This window comes from Hyperoodon ampullatus (genome assembly GCF_949752795.1).
Source record: "Hyperoodon ampullatus genome assembly, chromosome: 4".
Classification (NCBI taxonomy): Eukaryota; Metazoa; Chordata; class Mammalia; order Artiodactyla; family Ziphiidae; genus Hyperoodon; species Hyperoodon ampullatus.
The window spans coordinates 118,068,360-118,074,949 of NC_136917.1; positions in this window are offsets into that span (position 1 = coordinate 118,068,360).

The following is a 6,590-nucleotide window of genomic DNA, read 5'->3' on the forward strand; positions in this document are numbered from 1 at the left end:
TCGTGAATTTACCTTTCAGGGGGTTCTTGACTCCACCAAAGCCCCATTCGTGGTCCACAGGTTAAGAACTTACACGTTTGAATGAAAACTTCATAGGGTACAGAAATTAAATCATTTGCATTTCTTGGCAGCAATCATATTACTTAAGACTAAATATGATAACATTTTGAAGTAGGATTTAGTAATAAACCAGTTTTACAAAGGAATTTTACAGATCCTTCCCTTACTGACCCCTCACAAGGAGCTTGTCCATAAATATTGACAAAGCATCCATCTGATAATGGGGTACTATCTAAAATATATAAAGAACTCATACAACTCAACAGCAAAAAAAAAAGAATAATCTGACTGAAAATGGATCCGAATAAAATCTGAATAGACATTTTTCCAAAGAAGTCATCCAAATGGCCAGCAGGTACATGAAAATGTGCTCAACATCACTAATCATCAGGGAAATGCAAATTGAAACCACTATTAGTGGGAGAAGTTAGTGAAAGCTTAAGCCAAAACAGGATGTTTTCATAATCACAAAGTATCTCTCCTAAATATTTCTCAATTACAAAGGGAAAAATAATAACTTAATGGTGGAGAAACTGGGCCTGAAATGCCTTAATTAACTAAGGGATCAAAGCTAGAGTCACCAGTAATGAAACATATGGACATCAGGAAGACCCGACATGACACTCTGAGAAAGACACAATATCACTTCTGTGATATTCTTGCCCAAAACTTGTAACGTGTTTCTAATCATGAGAAAACATCAGACAACCCCAAACTGAGGTACATTCTACAAAATAACTGACCAGGATTCATCAAAAGTTTCAAGGTCATGAAAGACAAGGAAAGACTAAGGAACCATCACAGATTGGAGGAGATTAAGGAGACACAACAACTAAATGCAAGGTAGGATCTTGAACTGGATCCTAGAACAGAAAAAGGGCATCAGGGAGAAAACTGGAGGAATTGGCATATTTTCATTAGTAGCACTGCACCAATGTTAATTTCCTGGTTTTGATATTTATACTATTGTTAACTTTGGGAGAAGTTGGGGGAAGCGGCACTATTCCTAGAACTTTTCTGTAAGTCTAAAATGATTTGATTTCAAAACAAAAAAATAATAAAATAAAAACCATAGGGTTTTGAAGCCTTCTGTCCTCAAAGCTTTCATTTTTATCTAGTTCTCAAGAGAGAACTAGAAAACTCATTTCCTTGTTTAGCCCTGAGGGAGCAAGCCACCTCCCACTCTGGTAGCCCTGCTCACCTCCAACTCAAGTCTGACATTTGCCTCTCAGAATTCACCCTTCAAGCAGGAAACATTTATTTAGCACCTCCTGTATGCCAAACCCTATACATAAGGCAGGTATGGGCCCTGTTTTCTCACAGCTTACTTCTCTTATCCATTCAACCTTTTGTCAATTACTATTTAAGTGAGTCACCACTCAAATTTTAAATATTGTACTCACCACTGTCCTTCCAGGATGGATCCAGGAGATTTCATATTCTTATCTCCTATACTGCTAAGAAAGAAATCCAGAGATGAACTAATCCAGGTTACTATTTAGACTATTAACATAACAGTTTATATTGGTTGAGCTGAACATTAAACACGAGTGTTCTTCTGACTATCAAATGACCTCCATGTCCTGTTTTCTAAGAAAATTTATCATCGATCACATGGCCTGCTTATAGCAGTGGCAGAGATAATGTTTTATTTACAAGGTCAACCAGTTACCTGGGGTTCTTTGCAAGAGCTTGATGTACTCATCTTTTAATGACTTAGAAATCATCACATCCATTAACACTTAAGAAAAAGCCTGAAGTAAACATTAGAGCATCTTTGCTAGAAACTCACTGACTTTGGCAATGGTAGATTTATTCTTAACAAAGTAAGAAAACATCAGCAAGTAAACTGCATCAGGAACTTACTTGGTGATTTGAGGCCAAATTGGAGCTTCCCTGTTAACTACTTCAGTTTCTCCTCTTGAAAAATGGGAGTAATATCCACTTCTTATGCCTTCATAGGGAGCATTGCACCCTGAAATTGTAGAAGGCATGAACCCTAGGAACTTTCATTTAGTATACCCTTCATGCATATCTCAGCTGAAATATATTTTCCCACTCAAGGGTGTTTTTGCTACCATGAAGCCTTCAAATCCTTAATTCCTTTTTGATACGGACACAATAGATTGGGGGGAGAGAGGGGACAAAGCTGCTTACATATTTTACAAACTAAACCATGTTACCTTTTCTTTAGTTGGGAACACACACACCTAAAGTGAGAGGTCTCCGAGTCTTCAATGGGGAACATACTTACCTGTTCAGAGGTCTTAGTTGGAAGTATATTATTCCTACAATGTATGCCTGAAATATTTTTCTTATTAATTGAAGATTTTAACACAGATATTCATAAGTGAATTTATCGTGTTCTTTTGTGGGGGAGAGGAGTGTATCAATCAGGATAGGCTGGGTTATGCTGTGATAACAAGCAATCCCCAAATCTCAGTAGCTTAGAGTATCACAGGTTTATTTCTTACTCATGTATCTACTGTGTCTCTTCTCCATGTCGTCTTCCCTCTGGGATGAGGTAGATAAAGCAGTTGATCTGGCACGTTGCTGGTCTTCATGGCAAGAGAAGCAAGATCTGGTGAACCATGAACTGGATTTGAAAGCTTCTGCTTATAAGTGGCTTGATGTCACTTCTGCCCTTATTTTATAGGCCAAGGCAAGTTGCATGACCACACCTGACTTCCACAGGGTGGGGATATGTCATCCTACTACAGGAGGCCCTCAAGTCCTAGAGGCAAGGCAGATGCCTGTGGTCCGAAGAACTGCAACCTGTCCCCCAGGAGGGGCAGCAATACTTTCAACAATAGTACAACCTACCAAAAAGAGGTTTGTCAGGTCTACGTTTGTGTTGTGTTGGCTTCAGAAAATGGTGTTGGAAGTTTTCTTCTCTAAGTTTTAGATCAGTTTAAATACATTAGAATTTTCTGCTCCTTGAAATTTTGAAAGAATTTACTAATACATTTGAGTCCAGAGCTCCTCAGATTACCTTCTCAATTACTTCCCTATTCAGTGTTGCTTTAATCTCCAGTCTCTTTGGGACCTATTTTGTTCATTTATATTTTCAAGAAAAGCATCCATGTAATCCAGCTTTTAAAATATATTTGAATAAAGTTTTGTCAAATACTCTCCTAACTTGTTTAGATTTCCTCAGCATCTGTGGTTACTTCTTGTTGTTTCTTTTTTTATTCTTTCTTTTTTCCAGCTTATTAAGTTGTTTAAATTTCCTCAGCATCTGTGGTTACTTCTTGTTGTTTCTTTTCTTATTCTTTCTTTTTTCCAGCTTTATTGAGGTAAAATTGTCAAATATGAGTGTATGTGTTTAAGGTCTACAGTGTGATGATTTGATGTACAGTGATTACTAAAACCAAGCTATTAACATACCCATGATCTCACATAGTTGCATTGTTTTCTCATTGTGTTTAATTTGTATTAACTTCACACATTTTAGAAATACATATTTGCAAAAACAGTTAATTTTGATACAGTACCAACTCCAGAGTTGTTGTGAAGATTAAATACATTAGTATACGTACATTGGTGAGAACAGTGACTTAGTAAGTATATTATTAGTATTAACCATTATTATTATTCTTGTCCATAATTTTCCAGTTTTGATCACCCTTATACTTATTGTTAAAGCAGAATTATACAAGGTCCTCTTTAAAAGTTGACCAGAGAGTTTCCGACCATTAATAATGCACTGACTTGCACTATCTTAAATAACTTGTAATGCACTCACAAGATAAGTAAATAAAACCACTAGGTTACATGTAGGTTTATGGGTAATAATGTCATAGTAGAAAATCATGTTTATGAGCTCATAATATTCTCCTAGAAATTACAGAATAAGGAAGTTCATATATGCTACTATCAACAAATTTCACTGCAACTGGCTGTTTCATTTTCTCAATTCTTCGTTATCACTTAGACCTCTTCCCACTGAAAGATAAGTATGAGTTAGGCACGTAGACCTCAAAGTCTTTTATTCTAAGGGGATAACAGTAAAAGAAAAAATCTGACTACTGCTTCTCACTTGTTTCCTATGAGGAAACTGCTTTTGACTTGTTTTGGTTTTTGGTTTTTTTTTTTTTAATTGGTAAGACTTTGTCAAGCCTCTATCTGTTAGTGCACCTGAAACTAATATAATGTCAATTATATCTCAGTTAAGAAAAAACCTTGAAAAAAATCTTATATGAGAGGGACTTCCCTGGTGGCACAGTAGTTAAGAATCCGCCTGCCAATACAGGGGACACGGGTTCGAGCCCTGGTCTGGGAAGATCCCACGTGCCTTGGAGCAACTAAGCCTGTGTGCCACAACTACTGAAGCCTGTGGACTCTAGAGCCTGTGTTCCACAACAAGAGAAGCCACCACAATGAGAAGCCCACATACCACAATGAAGAGTAACCCCCGCTCGACACAACTAGAGAAAGTCTACACGCAGCAACAAAGACCCAATGCAACCAAAAATAAATAAATAAAAATAAAAAAAATTTAAAAATCTTATGAGTTCAGTGTTTTATAGTAATGTTTATAGAAAAATTGCAAACCCTCATTAGATTAACACAGTTCATATTTTCAACCTTTTGGTCAATACAGCCATCACACAGTCACAGCTAATATAGTTAATTTGAATAAAGGAAAGTCTGCATTAATATATGTGTTTAAAGACATAATTCTGCTTAAAATTTCTACTATGACACTAATGATCCAATGGGAACTCACATCTTGTTTTCATGAATAAGGGGTTACTATCTTATTTGTACCTAATGCAAATCATACCATTTACTTTCAAAATGCTTGTAAGCAGCCTCTCTCAAATCAGTTACACCCCCTTATTTAATAGCATATGCAATTAATTTATTTTAAAAACATCCTTTATACTAGTATAATAGAAAACTTCAACCCAACCCTTAAATGATCCAAATGATGTTAATAATCAGAAAAGCTAAGAAAAGGTTCCCAAATAGTGCAGGGCAAGTAGATTTTCCATAATCACAAACGTGAAAAACACAGTAAAGCAGGTAAGACACTTTCGTATTTGTATTTATCCTCACAACAATCCTGCAAGGGAAGTGATATTAGCCCCATTTAACAGATATGGAAGCTGAGGCCCAGGGCAGCTGGGACTTACCCAGGAACACATAGCTCATGTTCTTTCCATTATTCTACAATGTTGAAAAGTTTAATCTTTAATTCAAAATGGTCATAGGTTAGGGCTTCCCTGGTGGTGCAGTGGTTGAGAGTCCGCCTGCCGATGCAGGGGACACGGGTTTGTGCCCCGGTCCGGGAAGATCCCACATGCCGCGGAGCGGCTGGGCCCGTGAGCCATGGCCCCTGAGCCTGTGCGTCCGGAGCCTGTGCTCCGCAACGGGAGAGGCCACAGCAGTGAGAGGCCCGCGTACCGCAAAAAAAAAAAAATGGTCGTAGGTTAGATTTTATTTTCGTATTTCTGGCTAGCATCTAATAATAATTATCAATGACTTTTGAACCCACTGTGTCAACATTACAATAACCAGATATCTTGGTTGTTTTGTGAGAGAACTCACCTTATGACTTAGCAACACCCAACTGATTCAGAGAAAGGGCTGTGGAAAAAGCGGGTTTCTCATGGTTTTTGAAGTAATACTGCCACCTCGTGGACTTATGGTGAGCTACAGTCCACTTTAAGTCCATGGCACTAACCTCAGGTGGGCCTTAGTGCTGCTGGTAATGCTACTTCCTTTTCTAGTCCATCCATTCCCCCAACAACAATAGTGAACAACAGAAATATTCTAGGTTACTTTTACAGGTATTAACTCAATTCTCACAGGCACTTTTTGTGATTTTGTTTGTCTGATTAACAGATGAAGAAAATGAAATACAAAATGGTAAAATAACTTGACCAAAGGCACACAGCTAGCGAGTGGCTGAGCCAAGATTCAAACCCAGGCAGAGGACTCCAGAGTATAAGCCCTTGACCTCCCTAGAAGTACTCATTTTCTGTTCTCTCCTCAAACTTCCTAACCTCTGAACTCCTCTTTCTCCAACCTGTTTCAGTTGGTGGTGTTTTCCCATAAAGGAACTTAGTAAAGAACTTCCACAACCCCCAGCACCACAGCTATACATCTAATTACATCTGTGCCATATCTTCTGCCTTCCTTCTTGAACTATGCCCAAACTATTAATTTGCTGCCTAAGCCAACCATTCCATTTGGGCGCTCAGTCCCATGCCCCCTTCCAAGCACACTGTTCCAGCAACTGGTCCCCTCTCTCTAATCATGTTTCCCCCTCTCTCTAGAGGGATTATCCCCACCAGCATGCAGTCTGTCATTTCATTCAATAAACTACTATATTTTAATAATCATTTTAAATGGGGCTTTTAATTAATGTTTGATAGTTGATTTAAGTTGAACAGACTAAATTTCTTTAAACAATCCCATTTACAACCCAAAGTCCTTTAAACAGTTTAATAGCATTTATACTTTTAAGATATTTTCTTGTAAACAGCACTTCAAATGCTTGACCCAACAAGCAAAACCTTCCC